This window comes from Labrus bergylta, chromosome 9 (genome assembly GCF_963930695.1).
Source record: "Labrus bergylta chromosome 9, fLabBer1.1, whole genome shotgun sequence".
Lineage (NCBI taxonomy): Eukaryota > Metazoa > Chordata > Actinopteri > Labriformes > Labridae > Labrus > Labrus bergylta.
Window position 1 is genome coordinate 7,803,141 of NC_089203.1, and position 20,360 is coordinate 7,823,500.

General features: G+C 43.4%; 13 non-coding genes across 13 annotated transcripts; all 13 read right to left on the minus strand.

Annotated features, from left to right (window-relative positions):
* Positions 1-8,123: 8,123 nt before the first annotated feature.
* trnal-aag (transfer RNA leucine (anticodon AAG)) lies at positions 8,124-8,205 on the minus strand. The gene has a single exon. It is a non-coding gene; the product is annotated as a tRNA-Leu (tRNA).
* Positions 8,206-8,724: 519 nt separating this feature from the next.
* Positions 8,725-8,806, minus strand: trnal-uag (transfer RNA leucine (anticodon UAG)). Its single transcript has one exon. It is a non-coding gene; the product is annotated as a tRNA-Leu (tRNA).
* A 160-nt stretch (positions 8,807-8,966) lies between these two features.
* On the minus strand, positions 8,967-9,038 carry trnam-cau (transfer RNA methionine (anticodon CAU)). The gene has a single exon. It is a non-coding gene; the product is annotated as a tRNA-Met (tRNA).
* Positions 9,039-9,464: 426 nt separating this feature from the next.
* trnal-aag (transfer RNA leucine (anticodon AAG)) lies at positions 9,465-9,546 on the minus strand. Its single transcript has one exon. It is a non-coding gene; the product is annotated as a tRNA-Leu (tRNA).
* Positions 9,547-10,293: 747 nt separating this feature from the next.
* Positions 10,294-10,365, minus strand: trnam-cau (transfer RNA methionine (anticodon CAU)). The gene has a single exon. It is a non-coding gene; the product is annotated as a tRNA-Met (tRNA).
* Positions 10,366-11,052: 687 nt separating this feature from the next.
* trnam-cau (transfer RNA methionine (anticodon CAU)) lies at positions 11,053-11,124 on the minus strand. Its single transcript has one exon. It is a non-coding gene; the product is annotated as a tRNA-Met (tRNA).
* Positions 11,125-14,675: 3,551 nt separating this feature from the next.
* Positions 14,676-14,747, minus strand: trnam-cau (transfer RNA methionine (anticodon CAU)). The gene has a single exon. It is a non-coding gene; the product is annotated as a tRNA-Met (tRNA).
* A 449-nt stretch (positions 14,748-15,196) lies between these two features.
* trnal-uag (transfer RNA leucine (anticodon UAG)) lies at positions 15,197-15,278 on the minus strand. Its single transcript has one exon. It is a non-coding gene; the product is annotated as a tRNA-Leu (tRNA).
* Positions 15,279-17,472: 2,194 nt separating this feature from the next.
* Positions 17,473-17,554, minus strand: trnal-aag (transfer RNA leucine (anticodon AAG)). Its single transcript has one exon. It is a non-coding gene; the product is annotated as a tRNA-Leu (tRNA).
* Positions 17,555-19,060: 1,506 nt separating this feature from the next.
* trnam-cau (transfer RNA methionine (anticodon CAU)) lies at positions 19,061-19,132 on the minus strand. The gene has a single exon. It is a non-coding gene; the product is annotated as a tRNA-Met (tRNA).
* Positions 19,133-19,581: 449 nt separating this feature from the next.
* On the minus strand, positions 19,582-19,663 carry trnal-uag (transfer RNA leucine (anticodon UAG)). Its single transcript has one exon. It is a non-coding gene; the product is annotated as a tRNA-Leu (tRNA).
* Positions 19,664-19,823: 160 nt separating this feature from the next.
* Positions 19,824-19,895, minus strand: trnam-cau (transfer RNA methionine (anticodon CAU)). Its single transcript has one exon. It is a non-coding gene; the product is annotated as a tRNA-Met (tRNA).
* Positions 19,896-20,255: 360 nt separating this feature from the next.
* Positions 20,256-20,327, minus strand: trnam-cau (transfer RNA methionine (anticodon CAU)). The gene has a single exon. It is a non-coding gene; the product is annotated as a tRNA-Met (tRNA).
* Positions 20,328-20,360: the final 33 nt, after the last annotated feature.

Consider the following 20,360-nt stretch of genomic DNA (forward strand, 5'->3'; position numbering starts at 1 on the left):
TGTTGGAGCCACTTTTCTGAAATAAATACATGGACTGTGATTCTGGTGAAATATAAGTTTGAGGGCAAAAGTCTTGCCCTCACTGCTCTTTACTGACCCATGCATTTAATGGCCCTCTTCGTGTCAGGGACATGCAGTCAGCAAAAAAACGGAACAAATGCTGTCAGTGACAATTTTCAGAGTTAGGCATTTAATGAGGAATAAAGAAAGACTTCAGAAATCCCCAACTAGATTAACTTCTTTCACACAACCGTGATTATCTAACCATGATGTCTTTTCTGTAGAATGTATTTTATTTTATTTCAGATCAAAGTATTGAACTAAATAATAAGGTCAAGCCAAAAATTATACCTCCCTTAGAAATCAAACTGTTTCTTCTTCATTTTCCAGAATTGTGAAGAAACGACGTCTTTACAGTCCCTCTCTCAGCAGCTTAAACCCCACTTCAGGACATCTCACTTCCTCTTATCAGCCACAACAAAAAGGACGGATGGCCAACGGATTTGAATCATCTCTCTGCAACAACTGCTTGTGAACTTCGACCAACTACAAGGAAAATAGAATATTCCCGCACAGTCTTTATAGTAAAGGGGCATTATATCAGACTTGTGCTGTCTCATTTTTCTATCAAAAGAAAAGTTCATCAAACTGCTGATTGCACACAGTGCTAGTCAGGGGTTACAATCAGGTTCTCAATTTTTCAGCATCGCACTTTGTCAGAACATAATACCAGCCCTTGTGGCCCTCACATGTTATATGGATAAATTAAAAAAAGATTTAGAGTGATATCGCTCAGCATATTCAAGCAGGAAGACACATTCATTCAATTTTCTTCATTCAACTTTGCCACTCCCTCTCTACCACTTCCACTGTCTCTCTGCTCTGGTGATCATCTGATTATGGTCATTTGCTCTTAAAGTAATAAACCAACCATATTCTTCCACAACCTCTTTCAACCAATCATCCTGCTGCTGTCAAATCTTAAAACCTGTTCTCTCTCTTCCACAGTCAGTTTGTCATTTCAGTTCAATCTCTGCGACCCTCCTCAGCCCTAGTCACCTCCATTCTAGCTCAGCAGAGTACAGATCCAGCCTCAGAAACCCACTTGTCATCACTTCCTGCATTCTTCTATCATCTCCACCACCAGGGTCACCAGGGTATCCTATCCTACTGTCGGCTTCATTACACCTCTGCTTGCATGAGCATGAGTCTTATTGCCAGAGACATATTTATATTTTCCTAAACTGTTAAATAAATAATTGTTTTACTTAACTCACACCTGATTGAAATAAATAGACATATTACTTTATGTGAACAACAATGACACTGAAGCTTCAGTGTCTACCACATGGCAACCCCATGAGCATCGACTCTAGGGAGGAGCTGAACTTGAAGCGTTAGCAATGCCAGGTCCTCCAGCTTAATGTTTCTTCTCAAAACTTGTTTCCTGACCTACCTGTTTGGATCAACTTTGGCCACAATTTTAAATAAATGTAATGGTATCAATGCATTTATTCAACTGTTATCTTGTTCCATTCTGTCATGAATACTGACCTTCCATTTGTGTTATATGGGCATTTTTCCTATTAACTTTGTATAGCTGCTATTTTCTAGCAATCTGCTTGGAAAACTAACTATATTTTCAGGAATGTTCATTTATAATGTAATAGTAAAAAAGTAAAATAACATGACATACTGGTTACATATGGGGTTATAGCGCAATATTTTTTCATTAAAATCTGTTTTCTCTAATTGCAATTTTTCTGCTGTCTCGAGACTTAAAAGATCAAACTTGATTTTTTTCTGCATATTTCACTTCCTCTCAACGAGTTTCAAACCATCACATTAGGTAAGTGTAATTACAAGATCTTAATACTTTCTGTTTTCTTCCCCAACCTCACTCCTTCTCCAGCATCTTTTCTCCCTTACCCTTTTCTCCCCCTTACTGTCTGTCTCCCCCTCTCCTCCATATGCTGGCTTGCACAACAGAACAGTCAAATCAATATGGCCGAGGCGATTAATGCGCTGGCGGTGGCAATGTACTTATAAAGAGCTTTCATGGCCCAGTGAAGGATGAAATCACCCTCTGAGTTCTGAGATCTTAAAAGTCTGAGGTGTGCCGGCAGAGACACAGAGAGAGGGTGTGTGTGAGAGAGAGAGAGAGAGGGAGAGAGAGAGAGAGAGAGAGAGAGAGAGAGTGTGAGAGAGATAGGCGAGGGGGTGGGTGCAAAGTGTGAGCGAGATCAGTACAGACTTTATTGGATCTCCTCCAATAGGTGAGAATGTAGAAGGAAAAAGAAATGTGAAATCTTTGAGGAGGGCATTGGACCTTTTCCAATAACCAAGTAAAAGAGGCATGAGTCCACGTTTGACAGGAGGGACGTGTCTGAGAAGCCAAATGAAAATGGGACAGAGAGCTGGAGCGAGAATGACGTGGCTGTTAATGCTTTTGGTGCTGCTGAAATTCCTCTATTTAACGCTTTGGTGCTGCTGCTAAAGATCTCAGGGACTAAAGACAAGTTCTGGCTGTGTTAACAGTCACAAGTGATTTTGTACTTAAATCCATGGACTGGCCTGGGCATTGAATACAGGTGGGATGACATTTTAGCTCATATGAGATTCCTGAGGATTGGTAATTTTCAGTAAATAAACTAAATAAACTAAAATTGCACTGCTTATTGCACAAACCAGAAGTTATTTCACTAATGTATTATCTGCATTATAAACAGTAGAGAATGGCCATGTGCTGTAATGTTACACAAAATATATAAATTCTTGCTAAATAAATCATGGACACATCTGCAGTATGTAAACAGATCGACCAGAGATGCATAATAAATGTAACTTCAGTTCTGTGCAACCTCCACTCCTCACATCCACACACACACCCACACTCACACACACACACACACACACCCACACACACACCCACACCCACACCCACACCCACACACACAGTGTGACTGATAGTAATTTCCTTCTTTACTCATGTGTTGTGATGAAATGTGGTGATCAGCCTGAGCCCAAACGGCTGCCCTCCACATCAGATGGATGACTGAAGAAAGAGAGAGCGGGAAGGAGGGCAGGAGGAGATACCTGGCCAAGATTATAGAGTAAGAGAGAGAAAGAGAGAGAGAGGAAGAGAGACATGGCGAGAGAGAGGAGATGGTGAGGATGAGAAAGGGAGCTGTGGCGAACTGTAACCATGGATGCCTACAAATACACACACACACACACACACACACACACACACACACACACACACACACACACACACACACACACACACACAAACGCACAACATAAAACACAAAATAATAAAGAACACACGTGGACGTTGATGTTATGGGCTTCATTATCAATCACCTCAGTGAATGACTACTGTGTACATAAGAGTTTGTTCATGCATGAAATTAATAACCCTACTTTCTCACCTTTCCCTTTTTCAACGTTCTACCACTACTTTATTTTCCAACCCATCATCTGTCCTCTCCCCCCTTTATCTGTTTTTTTGTGTGTTTTTGTTTCATCATCGTAATACCCTTCTTTTTCTGCTTGGCAGAGCCAAAGGGTCTGAAGAAGAAGTATGCAGAAGAGTGTTTGAGCCTAGAGTAAAATCTAACGTTTAGTACAAGTGCCAAGAAAAAGAAAAAAAGGCAAAGGTGAAAGATTCTTAGATTCTGTTTTGTTCTATTATTAATTTGAAGTTGAAATACCAGAAATACATTCAGAAGGTTAAGAGCAAAGTTGAAATGTCAAGGATAACGGACAACTTCTTTAATAACTCTAGCTGCAACCTCCGATTTTAAAATAAGAAGCAAAAAACTGCCCTTCCTCAAGTTTCCATTTGAGGCTGGACCTTAAATTAAAATTAAAATAGAATTATGGGCATGACTGATCTGACTGGAAGCAGCCGCATTCTGATTTTTAAGGAGACCTGCATCAGCTCCAGCTATTTCCCGTTCTGAAGGGGAGTGAAAGTTTGATCGAGTCAACATTTCAAATATGGCCATGGATGGGCTTTCAAACTGCTCTTCAAAAACCAGTGGGTGACGTCACTCAGACTTCATTACATACTGGCTATGGTATAACTTCATTGTAACTTTATTTTAAATCACACACACACTTGTCCATTACATTTGTTGTAAAGTATTTGATACCAGGAATAAACTTGATTTCCAACCGTGACTTTGCACAGCAGAATCTGTCAAATTCAGCCATGTTTTGGTGAAAAGCTGGAACAAACCTTAAACTCTTTAAGAGTTGAGTTGTTTTTCCTCACTCTAAAGTGTATTATATAGGAGGTGTTTGATACTTAAACGACATGATAGATTTTACTTTTGCCATGCCAATAGTGGGAAAACTGCAACTGTGCTTGACATTTAACCATAGGACACTTTTTCCTTGTTCTTACTACAAAATTCCACCAGATGTGAGCTGACAGGTTTGTACTATTTGCAATGTGTGCTTTCACTGGCTCCAGTGCGTTGCATCTCAGCTCCGTCCCAGCTCCAGCAGTCCGGAGCCCTCTGCAGCAGATATACGCAAGGCTTCTATTTTGACAGATGCCAGAGCACGGCTCATCAATTTACCACAGAGCAGATCAAGTGGTACAGGAAGTCAATCACAAAAACTAAAATTTTTAAACATAGGGTTTATTTTCAGAATAAAAGTCCTTTTTGATGGTTCAGAACAATTATCTTATGTCTGTTTGTTGTTGTGTTTATAAGGGTTTTATAGCACATACATTGACTGTCTGAGCAACACATCCTAAAGTCTTTGTGGTGAAAGAAAACTATGGGGCTTTCATCACCATTGTCTGCAGCATAAGACATAATGGTTGGTGTATATTTGAAGCAGACATTAGGCTGAATTCAGTTTTCTTGCTGAGAAAGTTTGAAAAATATTGCTTGATGATAAAAATAATTTGAATGAATAAATGCAGGCTTTATCTGCTACATTTTGTGTGAAATTAATGTTAATGTTTGCTTTGGCTTTGATTACAGGCAAAGTTTTTCAGAAGTTTAAATTGTGTTTTGGCAGTCTCTGTAAATCTAATGTGTGCATTTCCTCCACTGGGACTCCATAGCTGTATTGTGTATGACTTTGGGAAGTTCCTCAGTTGCTGCAGAAGCATTGAAGTAAGACCTGTATGAATAAAAACGACACAAAGGATTTGGAAACATTGCTCCACAGAGACATTGTTCTGTTACTCTTATAAGATATTTGTGATGAGAACTAGAAATTAAAAGATGTTAGTCAATCTAAAAAATATAAACCAAGAACAACAGCTAAACCTTCAGTCACCAGTCACAGGCATTTTTAATAGAGACAATGGGCCTCATTCACAAAAAGTGCATACACACAAGTATGTTCTTCAGTGAAAGTGAATGAGCCAGTCACTCACTTTTGGGAACAAACTATTGACCTTGAAAGAAAAGGGAACCACGACCAAAGGTAGCCTACGGGGTGAATTCCTGAATTTAAGTAACTTTTTACAGGCTGAATATATGTTTTTTAAACACGTTTACGACGGTAGACTACATCAACGTAAAATTATTTAACCATTAGAAATAACTAAAGAGTATCCCACTTGGTCAAAATGCGTAATTCAATAGAGAACACTTTACAGGCTTGATACATTAGATGTGCCTTCGTTTTTGGTTTCATTTATGATAATAAGTTATAGGCCAACAAAAACTCGACATACATTAAATTAACCATTGAAATACCAGGATGATAAGTTAATAATACTGCGATTACAGCTAGTTACTGACAACATTTTACAGGCTTGACACAATAAATGTGCCGGTGTTTACGGTTAGGCTACTCCATCCAGAGAGGCTATTACAGTAAATAAATTAATACTAAGACATAGTTCTAAGTGAAAAATACATCACTATCATCACTGACTTTCCAAGTCAGAAGAAACACTGAAGTAACCGCTTGACGGAACTTGTTCTCAGAGCGGTAGCAACAGTCTTCCGATTGATTGAGGCAGCGGGGGCGGGAGTTGAGGAAAAGGAGTTTTTTTTTTTTTTTTGTAAGAAATGGAGAGTTGTAACAACAGCAATGTCATTGGTAAGAAATGGAGAAGAGGTCTGAATTGATTGGCAAGAAATGGACAGGGAGTATTTTGTGATTGGTATGAAATGGACGTGGTTAGCGGTCGAGTATGCTGTGAAAAGCGCCACTCTGCCAAAGGTTTTCATGGTCTCTTGTAGGCTGTCAAGGTTGTGTCTGCCCGGAGGTAATCGTGGTTGAAATAAACTCTCTTTCCATTGAGATGTACCTCTTTTTTCCTCAATGGGGTATTTAACACCAGCTCCTTGGTTCTGTAGATGAGGAAGCAGGCGATCATGGATCTCGGGGCTGCTTGCGGTGATGGTTTTGGCCCGAGTGATCGGTGACAGCATTGTAATTTAAGGTCAATGTCCGGGAGTGATAACTCTGACTTAATAAACTTCTCCAGGAAATCACACGCATTTTCCCCCTCCTCCTCCTCAGGGATTCTGAAAATGCAGAGGTTGTTTCTGCAGGAACGTGCTTCTAAATCTGTTAATTTAGATTGAATATGTTCTTGATCCTGCAAAACTTGGAGAAGCACGTCCTTGGCATTAGCGTTCCATTCTTCCCTCTCCGCCACTCGTTTCTCTACTTCATCCATCCTGGCCCCCATGCTTTTCAACTCTGCCCCGATCTCACTCAACTTGAGGTTAACTTCCTCTTTTTTTAAGTTTCCGAGCTCTTCCTTCATGTCTCGTTTAATAGTCTCACAAACTCCGTTTAATTCCTTCTTCATGTCCACGTGGCCTGCTATTATGTCGGTGTAAATAGCCCTAATGCTATGCAGTGCGACCAGCTGAACTTGCTCTCTAGCTTCACCTGTGCCGAGAGATTCTTCGGTCTCTCCGGTCGCCATTTCTTCGTGTTTCTTGCTCTTTTTACTTGTTGTGGTCTGAGCTGTCCTTAGGTTATATTTCCCAATAAGACTTTTAGTTAAACAAATATTTAGAGTTTTCTATAATAGGCAATTTGTCAGACCTTTCTGGGAGCTAACAGATTATGCCACAGCTTGTCTCGCCGCCATGACCGGAAGCCACGCCTCCTGAGAAACTAGAGCCTAAATACAGCGCCTTAGACCTAAATGGGTGCAGACACATGGTCTTTGGAAGTGCACAAAGCATCTAGTGCCTTTGCCAAATCAGTAAGGACAACTTCCTTTGTGGTTAATGTTTTAAATGGGTGCAGATACAGGTTCTTGCCTTTGGCAAGGACTTGTTCCCATTCAGTGTTTTGCAACATTAGATCAACATTTAGAGGTTGTTCATGTAAATAGCCAGAGATGGTTTTTGGAATGATGGATTTGAGCCCACACCTCCTGAGAGACTGGAGCCTAAATCCAGCGTCTTAGACCACTCGGCCACACTACCTTTCTATATGGCATAGTCCTATTGGGGAAGCCAATGTGCTGGATACTTACAGATGTTTGCTCAATTATGGGGAATCTGAAGGTTGCGCGAGCTACCCTTGGCACATAAGGTCAAACTGATCCAAAGGACACACCACAGACCAAAAAAGATGGATATCAACTAGCAGAGGATGGTTTCGATCCATTGACCTCTGGGTTATGGGCCCAGCACGCTTCCGCTGCGCCACTCTGCTCTTAGTTTTCATGGACTGGGCTTGTACGTGTGAGGCTTGCTTTTCTGTTTAAGGCTAAAGAAAGCAGTGAAAACTAGTGAGCCAAGACGCCCAAAAAACACTCTGGGAGGGCACATAGCATCTAGTGCCTTTGCCAAATGAGTAAGAGCAACTTCCTTGATGATTCATGTTTTCAATGGCTGTAGATACAGGTTCTTGCCTTTGGCAAGCACTTTTTCCCACTCAGTGTTTTGCAACATTTTATCAACATTTAGATGACATGAAGAGATGGCAGTCCTTGTCAATGTTTTATGGCAGTGATGGCAGTCCTTGTTAATGTTTTAAATGGATGTAGATACAGGTTCTTGCCTTTGGCAAGCACTTTTTCCCACTCAGTGTTTTGCATCAACATTTGGAGATAATTTATGTAAATAGTCTATCACACACAAATATGTGAGGACACAGTTGTCCTTGTCAAATGGCAGTGGTGGGATTTGAACCCACGCCTCCTGAGAGAAGGGAGCCTTAATCCAGCGCCTTAGACCACTTGGCCACACTACCTTTCGAGAAGACCTGGTGCTATTTGGGAGGCCAATGTGCTGGATACTTGCAGATGTTTGCTCAATTATGGGGAATCTGAAGGTTGCGCGAGCTACCCTTGGCACATAAGGTCAGACTGAAGAAAGCAGTGAAAACTAGTGAGCCAAGACGCCCAAAAAACACTCTGGGAGGGCACATAGCATCTAGTGCCTTTGCCAAATGAGTAAGAGCGACTTCCTTGATGGTTCATGTTTTCAATGGCTGTAGATACAGGTTCTTGCCTTTGTCAAGCACTTTTCCCACTCAGTGTTTTGCAACATTTTATCAACATTTAGATGACATGAAGAGATGGCAGTCCTTGTCTATGTTTTATGGCAGTGATGGCAGTCCTTTGTTAATGTTTTAAACGGATGTAGATACAGGTTCTTGCCTTTGGCAAGCACTTTTTCCCACTCAGTGTTTTGCATCAACATTTGGAGGTTATTTATGTAAATAGTCTATCACACACAAATATGTGAGGACACAGTTGTCCTTGTCAAATGGCAGTGGTGGGATTTGAACCCACGCCTCCTGAGAGACTGGAGCCTAAATCCAGCGCCTTAGACCACTCGGCCACACTACCTTTCAGGAAGATGTGGTGTTATTGGGGAGGCCAATGTGCTGGATACTTGCAGATGTTTGCTCAATTATGGGGAATCTGAAGGTTGCGCGATCTACCCTTGGCACATAAGGTCAGACTCATCCAAAGGACACACCACAGACCAATAAAGATGGACATCAATTAGCAGAGGATGGTTTCGATCCATCGACCTCTGGGTTATGGGCCCAGCACGCTTCCGCTGCGCCACTCTGCTCTTAGTTTTCATGGACTGGGCTTGTACGTGTGAGGCTTGCTTTTCTGTTTAAGGCTAAAGAAAGCAGTGAAAACTAGTGAGCCAAGACACCCAAAAAACACTCTGGGAGGGCACATAGCATCTAGTGCCTTTGCCAAATGAGTAAGAGCGACTTCCTTGATGGTTCATGTTTGCAATGGCTGTAGATACAGGTTCTTGCCTTGGTCAAGCACTTTTTCCCACTCAGTGTTTTGCAACATTTTATCAACATTTAGATGACATGAAGAGATGGCAGTCCTTGTCAATGTTTTAAATGGATGTAGATACAGGTTCTTGCCTTTGGCAAGCACTTTTTCCCACTCAGTGTTTTGCATCAACATTTGGAGGTTATTTATGTAAATAGTCTATCACACACAAATATGTGAGGACACAGTTGTCCTTGTCAAATGGCAGTGGTGGGATTTGAACCCACGCCTCCTGAGAGACTGGAGCCTTAATCCAGCGCCTTAGACCACTCGGCCACACTACCTTTTGAGAAGACCTGGTGCTATGTGGGAGGCCAATGTGCTGGATACTTGCAGATGTTTGCTCAATTATGGGGAATCTGAAGGTTGCACGAGCTACCCTTGGCACATAAGGTCAGACTGAAGAAAGCAGTGAAAACTAGTGAGCCAAGACGCCCAAAAAACACTCTGGGAGGGCACATAGCATCTAGTGCCTTTGCCAAATGAGTAAGAGCGACTTCCTTGATGGTTCATGTTTGCAATGGCTGTAGATACAGGTTCTTGCCTTTGTCAAGCACTATTCCCACTCAGTGTTTTGCAACATTTTATCAACATTTAGATGACATGAAGAGATGGCAGTCCTTGTCTATGTTTTATGGCAGTGATGGCAGTCCTTGTTAATGTTTTAAACGGATGTAGATACAGGTTCTTGCCTTTGGCAAGCACTTTTTCCCACTCAGTGTTTTGCATCAACATTTGGAGGTTATTTATGTAAATAGTCTATCACACACAAATATGTGAGGACACAGTTGTCCTTGTCAAATGGCAGTGGTGGGATTTGAACCCACACCTCCTGAGAGACTGGAGCCTTAGACCACTTGGCCACACTACCTTTCAGGAAGATGTGGTGCTTTTGGGGAGGCCAATGTGCTGGATACTTGCAGATGTTTGCTCAATTATGGGGAATCTGAAGGTTGCGCGATCTACCCTTGGCACATTAGGTCAGACTGATCCAAAGGACACACCACAGACCAATAAAGATGGACATCAATTAGCAGAGGATGGTTTCGATCCATCGACCTCTGGGTTATGGGCCCAGCACGCTTCCGCTGCGCCACTCTGCTCTTAGTTTTCATGGACTGGGCTTGTACGTGTGAGGCTTGCTTTTCTGTTTAAGGCTAAAGAAAGCAGTGAAAACTAGTGAGCCAAGATGCCCAAAAAACACTCTGGGAGGGCACATAGCATCTAGTGCCTTTGCCAAATGAGTAAGAGCGACTTCCTTGATGATTCATGTTTTCAATGGCTGTAGATACAGGTTCTTGCCTTGGTCAAGCACTTTTTCCCACTCAGTGTTTTGCAACATTTTATCAACATTTAGATGACATGAAGAGATGGCAGTCCTTGTCTATGTTTTATGGCAGTGATGGCAGTCCTTGTTAATGTTTTAAACGGATGTAGATACAGGTTCTTGCCTTTGGCAAGCACTTTTTCCCACTCAGTGTTTTGCATCAACATTTGGAGGTTATTTATGTAAATAGTCTATCACACACAAATATGTGAGGACACAGTTGTCATTGTCAAATGGCAGTGGTGGGATTTGAACCCACGCCTCCTGAGAGACTGGAGCCTTAGACCACTTGGCCACACTACCTTTCAGGAAGAAGTGGTGCTTTTGGGGAGGCCAATGTGCTGGATACTTGCAGATGTTTGCTCAATTATGGGGAATCTGAAGGTTGCGCGATCTACCCTTGGCACATTAGGTCAGACTGATCCAAAGGACACACCACAGACCAATAAAGATGGACATCAATTAGCAGAGGATGGTTTCGATCCATCGACCTCTGGGTTATGGGCCCAGCACGCTTCCGCTGCGCCACTCTGCTCTTAGTTTTCATGGACTGGGCTTGTACGTGTGAGGCTTGCTTTTCTGTTTAAGGCTAAAGAAAGCAGTGAAAACTAGTGAGCCAAGATGCCCAAAAAACACTCTGGGAGGGCACATAGCATCTAGTGCCTTTGCCAAATGAGTAAGAGCGACTTCCTTGATGATTCATGTTTTCAATGGCTGTAGATACAGGTTCTTGCCTTGGTCAAGCACTTTTTCCCACTCAGTGTTTTGCAACATTTTATCAACATTTAGATGACATGAAGAGATGGCAGTCCTTGTCTATGTTTTATGGCAGTGATGGCAGTCCTTGTTAATGTTTTAAATGGATGTAGATACAGGTTCTTGCCTTTGGCAAGCACTTTTTCCCACTCAGTGTTTTGCATCAACATTTGGAGGTTATTTATGTAAATAGTCTATCACACACAAATATGTGAGGACACAGTTGTCATTGTCAAATGGCAGTGGTGGGATTTGAACCCACGCCTCCTGAGAGACTGGAGCCTTAGACCACTCGGCCACACTACCTTTCAGGAAGATGTGGTGCTATTGGGGAGGCCAATGTGCTGGATACTTGCAGATGTTTGCTCAATTATGGGGAATCTGAAGGTTGCGCGATCTACCCTTGGCACATAAGGTCAGACTGATCCAAAGGACACACCACAGACCAATAAAGATGGACATCAATTAGCAGAGGATGGTTTCTATCCATCGACCTCTGGGTTATGGGCCCAGCACGCTTCCGCTGCGCCACTCTGCTGTTAGTTTTCATGGACTGGGCTTGTACGTGTGAGGCTTGCTTTTCTGTTTAAGGCTAAAGAAAGCAGTGAAAACTAGTGAGCCAAGACACCCAAAAAACACTCTGAGAGGGCACATAGCATCTAGTGCCTTTGCCAAATGAGTAAGAGCGACTTCCTTGATGGTTCATGTTTTCAATGGCTGTAGATACAGGTTCTTGCCTTGGTCAAGCACTTTTTCCCACTCAGTGTTTTGCAACATTTTATCAACATTTAGATGACATGAAGAGGTGGCAGTCCTTGTCTATGTTTTATGGCAGTGATGGCAGTCCTTGTTAATGTTTTAAACGGATGTAGATACAGGTTCTTGCCTTTGGCAAGCACTTTTTCCCACTCAGTGTTTTGCATCAACATTTGGAGGTTATTTATGTAAATAGTCTATCACACACAAATATGTGAGGACACAGTTGTCCTTGTCAAATGGCAGTGGTGGGATTTGAACCCACGCCTCCTGAGAGACTGGAGCCTTAGACCACTTGGCCACACTACCTTTCAGGAAGAAGTGGTGCTTTTGGGGAGGCCAATGTGCTGGATACTTGCAGATGTTTGCTCAATTATGGGGAATCTGAAGGTTGCGCGATCTACCCTTGGCACATAAGGTCAGACTGAAGAAAGCAGTGAAAACTAGTGAGCCAAGACGCCCAAAAAACACTCTGGGAGGGCACATAGCATCTAGTGCCTTTGCCAAATGAGTAAGAGCGACTTCCTTGATGGTTCATGTTTGCAATGGCTGTAGATACAGGTTCTTGCCTTTGTCAAGCACTATTCCCACTCAGTGTTTTGCAACATTTTATCAACATTTAGATGACATGAAGAGATGGCATTCCTTGCCAATGTTTTATGGCAGTGATGGCAGTCCTTGTTAATGTTTTAAATGGATGTAGATACAGGTTCTTGCCTTTGGCAAGCACTTTTTCCCACTCAGTGTTTTGCATCAACATTTGGAGGTTATTTATGTAAATAGTCTATCACACACAAATATGTGAGGACACAGTTGTCCTTGTCAGATGGCAGTGGTGGGATTTGAACCCACACCTCCTGAGAGACTGGAGCCTTAGACCACTCGGCCACACTACCTTTCAGGAAGATGTGGTGCTATTGGGGAGGCCAATGTGCTGGATACTTGCAGATGTTTGCTCAATAATGGGGAATCTGAAGGTTGCGCGATCTACCCTTGGCACATAAGGTCAGACTGATCCAAAGGACACACCACAGACCAATAAAGATGGACATCAATTAGCAGAGGATGGTTTCTATCCATCGACCTCTGGGTTATGGGCCCAGCACGCTTCCGCTGCGCCACTCTGCTCTTAGTTTTCATGGACTGGGCTTGTACATGTGAGGCTTGCTTTTCTGTTTAAGGCTAAAGAAAGCAGTGAAAACTAGTGAGCCAAGACACCCAAAAAACACTCTGAGAGGGCACATAGCATCTAGTGCCTTTGCCAAATGAGTAAGAGCGACTTCCTTGATGATTCATGTTTTCAATGGCTGTAGATACAGGTTCTTGCCTTGGTCAAGCACTTTTTCCCACTCAGTGTTTTGCAACATTTTATCAACATTTAGATGACATGAAGAGATGGCAGTCCTTGTCTATGTTTTATGGCAGTGATGGCAGTCCTTGTTAATGTTTTAAACGGATGTAGATACAGGTTCTTGCCTTTGGCAAGCACTTTTTCCCACTCAGTGTTTTGCATCAACATTTGGAGGTTATTTATGTAAATAGTCTATCACACACAAATATGTGAGGACACAGTTGTCCTTGTCAAATGGCAGTGGTGGGATTTGAACCCACGCCTCCTGAGAGACTGGAGCCTTAGACCACTTGGCCACACTACCTTTCAGGAAGATGTGGTGCTATTGGGGAGGCCAATGTGCTGGATACTTGCAGATGTTTGCTCAATTATGGGGAATCTGAAGGTTGCGCGATCTACCCTTGGCACATAAGGTCAGACTGATCCAAAGGACACACCACAGACCAATAAAGATGGACATCAATTAGCAGAGGATGGTTTCGATCCATCGACCTCTGGGTTATGGGCCCAGCACGCTTCCGCTGCGGCACTCTGCTCTTAGTTTTCATGGACTGGGCTTGTACGTGTGAGGCTTGCTTTTCTGTTTAAGGCTAAAGAAAGCAGTGAAAACTAGTGAGCCAAGACACCCAAAAAACACTCTGAGAGGGCACATAGCATCTAGTGCCTTTGCCAAATGAGTAAGAGCGACTTCCTTGATGGTTCATGTTTGCAATGGCTGTAGATACAGGTTCTTGCCTTTGGCAAGCACTTTTTCCCACTCAGTGTTTTGCAACATTTTATCAACATTTAGATGACATGAAGAGATGGCAGTCCTTGTCAATGTTTTATGGCAGTGATGGCAGTCCTTGTTAATGTTTTAAATGGATGTAGATACAGGTTCTCGCCTTTGGCAAGCACTTTTTCCCACTCAGTGTTTTGCATCAACATTTGGAGGTTATTTATGTAAATAGTCTATCACACACAAATATGTGAGGACACAGTTGTCCTTGTCAAATGGCAGTGGTGGGATTTGAACCCACGCCTCCTGAGAGACTGGAGCCTTAGACCACTTGGCCACACTACCTTTCAGGAAGATGTGGTGCTATTGGGGAGGCCAATGTGCTGGATACTTGCAGATGTTTGCTCAATTATGGGGAATCTGAAGGTTGCGCGATCTACCCTTGGCACATAAGGTCAGACTGATCCAAAGGACACACCACAGACCAATAAAGATGGACATCAATTAGCAGAGGATGGTTTCGATCCATCGACCTCTGGGTTATGGGCCCAGCACGCTTCCGCTGCGCCACTCTGCTGTTAGTTTTCATGGACTGGGCTTGTACGTGTGAGGCTTGCTTTTCTGTTTAAGGCTAAAGAAAGCAGTGAAAACTAGTGAGCCAAGACGCCCAAAAAACACTCTGGGAGGGCACATAGCATCTAGTGCCTTTGCCAAATGAGTAAGAGCGACTTCCTTGATGATTCATGTTTGCAATGGCTGTAGATACAGGTTCTTGCCTTTGGCAAGCACTTTTTCCCACTCAGTGTTTTGCAACATTTTATCAACATTTACATGACATGAAGAGATGGCAGTCCTTGTCAATGTTTTATGGCAGTCCTTGTTAATGTTTTAAATGGATGTAGATACAGGTTCTTGCCTTTGGCAAGCACTTTTTCCCACTCAGTGTTTTGCATCAACATTTGGAGATAATTTATGTAAATAGTCTATCACACACAAATATGTGAGGACACAGTTGTCCTTGTCAAATGGCAGTGGTGGGATTTGAACCCACGCCTCCTGAGAGACTGGAGCCTAAATCCAGCGCCTTAGACCACTCGGCCACACTAACTTTCAGGAAGACGTGGTGCTTTTGGGGAGGCCAATGTGCTGGATACTTGCAGATGTCTGCTCAATTATGGGGAATCTGAAGGTTGCGTGAGCTACCCTTGGCACATAAGGTCAGACTGATCCAAAGGACACACCACAGACCAATAAAGATGGACATCAATTAGCAGAGGATGGTTTCGATCCATCGACCTCTGGGTTATGGGCCCAGCACGCTTCCGCTGCACCACTCTGCTGTTAGTTTTCATGGACTGGGCTTGTACGTGTGAGGCTTGCTTTTCTGTTTAAGGCTAAAGAAAGCAGTGAAAACTAGTGAGCCAAGACGCCCAAAAAACACTCTGGGAGGGCACATAGCATCTAGTGCCTTTGCCAAATGAGTAAGAGCGACTTCCTTGATGGTTCATGTTTGCAATGGCTGTAGATACAGGTTCTTGCCTTTGTCAAGCACTATTCCCACTCAGTGTTTTGCAACATTTTATCAACATTCAGATGACATTCCTTGCCAATGTTTTATGGCAGTGATGGCAGTCCTTGTTAATGTTTTAAATGGATGTAGATACAGGTTCTTGCCTTTGGCAAGCACTTTTTCCCACTCAGTGTTTTGCATCAACATTTGGAGGTTATTTATGTAAATAGTCTATCACACACAAATATGTGAGGACACAGTTGTCCTTGTCAGATGGCAGTGGTGGGATTTGAACCCACACCTCCTGAGAGACTGGAGCCTTAGACCACTCGGCCACACTACCTTTCAGGAAGATGTGGTGCTATTGGGGAGGCCAATGTGCTGGATACTTGCAGATGTTTGCTCAATTATGGGGAATCTGAAGGTTGCGCGATCTACCCTTGGCACATAAGGTCAGACTGATCCAAAGGACACACCACAGACCAATAAAGATGGACATCAATTAGCAGAGGATGGTTTCTATCCATCGACCTCTGGGTTATGGGCCCAGCACGCTTCCGCTGCGCCACTCTGCTCTTAGTTTTCATGGACTGGGCTTGTACGTGTGAGGCTTGCTTTTCTGTTTAAGGCTAAAGAAAGCAGTGAAAACTAGTGAGCCAAGACACCCAAAAAACACTCTGAGAGGGCACATAGCATCTAGTGCCTTTGCCAAATGAGTAAGAGCGACTTCCTTGATGATTCATGTTTTCAATGGCTGTAGATACAGGTTCTTGCCTTGGTCAAGCACTTTTTCCCACTCAGTGTTTTGCAACATTTTATCAACATTTAGATGACATGAAGAGATGGCAGTCCTTGTCTATGTTTTATGGCAGTGATGGCAGTCCTTGTTAATGTTTTAAACGGATGTAGATACAGGTTCTTGCCTTTGGCAAGCACTTTTTCCCACTCAGTGTTTTGCATCAACATTTGGAGGTTATTTATGTAAATAGTCTATCACACACAAATATGTGAGGACACAGTTGTCCTTGTCAAATGGCAGTGGTGGGATTTGAACCCATGCCTCCTGAGAGACTGGAGCCTTAGACCACTTGGCCACACTACCTTTCAGGAAGATGTGGTGCTTTTGGGGAGGCCAATGTGCTGGATACTTGCAGATGTTTGCTCAATTATGGGGAATCTGAAGGTTGCGCGATCTACCCTTGGCACATAAGGTCAGACTGATCCAAAGGACACACCACAGACCAATAAAGATGGACATCAATTAGCAGAGGATGGTTTCGATCCATCGACCTCTGGGTTATGGGCCCAGCACGCTTCCGCTGCGCCATTCTGCTCTTAGTTTTCATGGACTGGGCTTGTACGTGTGAGGCTTGCTTTTCTGTTTAAGGCTAAAGAAAGCAGTGAAAACTAGTGAGCCAAGATGCCCAAAAAACACTCTGGGAGGGCACATAGCATCTAGTGCCTTTGCCAAATGAGTAAGAGCGACTTCCTTGATGATTCATGTTTTCAATGGCTGTAGATACAGGTTCTTGCCTTTGGCAAGCACTTTTTCCCACTCAGTGTTTTGCAACATTTTATCAACATTTAGATGACATGAAGAGATGGCATTCCTTGCCAATGTTTTATGGCAGTGATGGCAGTCCTTGTTAATGTTTTAAATGGATGTAGATACAGGTTCTTGCCTTTGGCAAGCACTTTTTCCCACTCAGTGTTTTGCATCAACATTTGGAGGTTATTTATGTAAATAGTCTATCACACACAAATATGTGAGGACACAGTTGTCCTTGTCAAATGGCAGTGGTGGGATTTGAACCCACGCCTCCTGAGAGACTGGAGCCTTAATCCAGCGCCTTAGACCACTCGGCCACACTACCTTTTGAGAAGACCTGGTGCTATGTGGGAGGCCAATGTGCTGGATACTTGCAGATGTTTGCTCAATTATGGGGAATCTGAAGGTTGCGCGAGCTACCCTTGGCACATAAGGTCAGACTGAAGAAAGCAGTGAAAACTAGTGAGCCAAGACGCCCAAAAAACACTCTGGGAGGGCACATAGCATCTAGTGCCTTTGCCAAATGAGTAAGAGCGACTTCCTTGATGGTTCATGTTTGCAATGGCTGTAGATACAGGTTCTTGCCTTTGTCAAGCACTATTCCCACTCAGTGTTTTGCAACATTTTATCAACATTTAGATGACATGAAGAGATGGCATTCCTTGCCAATGTTTTATGGCAGTGATGGCAGTCCTTGTTAATGTTTTAAATGGATGTAGATACAGGTTCTTGCCTTTGGCAAGCACTTTTTCCCACTCAGTGTTTTGCATCAACATTTGGAGGTTATTTATGTAAATAGTCTATCACACACAAATATGTGAGGACACAGTTGTCCTTGTCAGATGGCAGTGGTGGGATTTGAACCCACACCTCCTGAGAGACTGGAGCCTTAGACCACTCGGCCACACTACCTTTCAGGAAGATGTGGTGCTATTGGGGAGGCCAATGTGCTGGATACTTGCAGATGTTTGCTCAATTATGGGGAATCTGAAGGTTGCGCGATCTACCCTTGGCACATAAGGTCAGACTGATCCAAAGGACACACCACAGACCAATAAAGATGGACATCAATTAGCAGAGGATGGTTTCTATCCATCGACCTCTGGGTTATGGACCCAGCACGCTTCCGCTGCGCCACTCTGCTGTTAGTTTTCATGGACTGGGCTTGTACATGTGAGGCTTGCTTTTCTGTTTAAGGCTAAAGAAAGCAGTGAAAACTAGTGAGCCAAGACACCCAAAAAACACTCTGAGAGGGCACATAGCATCTAGTGCCTTTGCCAAATGAGTAAGAGCGACTTCCTTGATGATTCATGTTTTCAATGGCTGTAGATACAGGTTCTTGCCTTGGTCAAGCACTTTTTCCCACTCAGTGTTTTGCAACATTTTATCAACATTTAGATGACATGAAGAGATGGCAGTCCTTGTCTATGTTTTATGGCAGTGATGGCAGTCCTTGTTAATGTTTTAAACGGATGTAGATACAGGTTCTTGCCTTTGGCAAGCACTTTTTCCCACTCAGTGTTTTGCATCAACATTTGGAGGTTATTTATGTAAATAGTCTATCACACACAAATATGTGAGGACACAGTTGTCCTTGTCAAATGGCAGTGGTGGGATTTGAACCCACGCCTCCTGAGAGACTGGAGCCTTAGACCACTTGGCCACACTACCTTTCAGGAAGATGTGGTGCTATTGGGGAGGCCAATGTGCTGGATACTTGCAGATGTTTGCTCAATTATGGGGAATCTGAAGGTTGCGCGATCTACCCTTGGCACATAAGGTCAGACTGATCCAAAGGACACACCACAGACCAATAAAGATGGACATCAATTAGCAGAGGATGGTTTCGATCCATCGACCTCTGGGTTATGGGCCCAGCACGCTTCCGCTGCGCCACTCTGCTCTTAGTTTTCATGGACTGGGCTTGTACGTGTGAGGCTTGCTTTTCTGTTTAAGGCTAAAGAAAGCAGTGAAAACTAGTGAGCCAAGACGCCCAAAAAACACTCTGGGAGGGCACATAGCATCTAGTGCCTTTGCCAAATGAGTAAGAGCGACTTCCTTGATGATTCATGTTTGCAATGGCTGTAGATACAGGTTCTTGCCTTTGGCAAGCACTTTTTCCCACTCAGTGTTTTGCAACATTTTATCAACATTTACATGACATGAAGAGATGGCAGTCCTTGTCAATGTTTTATGGCAGTCCTTGTTAATGTTTTAAATGGATGTAGATACAGGTTCTTGCATTTGGCAAGCACTTTTTCCCACTCAGTGTTTTGCATCAACATTTGGAGATAATTTATGTAAATAGTCTATCACACACAAATATGTGAGGACACAGTTGTCCTTGTCAAATGGCAGTGGTGGGATTTGAACCCACGCCTCCTGAGAGACTGGAGCCTAAATCCAGCGCCTTAGACCACTCGGCCACACTACCTTTCAGGAAGACGTGGTGCTTTTGGGGAGGCCAATGTGCTGGATACTTGCAGATGTCTGCTCAATTATGGGGAATCTGAAGGTTGCGTGAGCTACCCTTGGCACATAAGGTCAGACTGATCCAAAGGACACACCACAGACCAATAAAGATGGACATCAATTAGCAGAGGATGGTTTCGATCCATCGACCTCTGGGTTATGGGCCCAGCACGCTTCCGCTGCGCCACTCTGCTGTTAGTTTTCATGGACTGGGCTTGTACGTGTGAGGCTTGCTTTTCTGTTTAAGGCTAAAGAAAGCAGTGAAAACTAGTGAGCCAAGACACCCAAAAAACACTCTGGGAGGGCACATAGCATCTAGTGCCTTTGCCAAATGAGTAAGAGCGACTTCCTTGATGGTTCATGATGGTTCCTTTGACCACTTGGCCACACTACCTTTCAGGAAGATGTGGTGCTATTGGGGAGGCCAATGTGCTGGATACTTGCAGATGTTTGCTCAATTATGGGGAATCTGAAGGTTGCGCGATCTACCCTTGGCACATAAGGTCAGACTGATCCAAAGGACACACCACAGACCAATAAAGATGGACATCAATTAGCAGAGGATGGTTTCGATCCATCGACCTCTGGGTTATGGGCCCAGCACGCTTCCGCTGCGCCACTCTGCTCTTAGTTTTCATGGACTGGGCTTGTACGTGTGA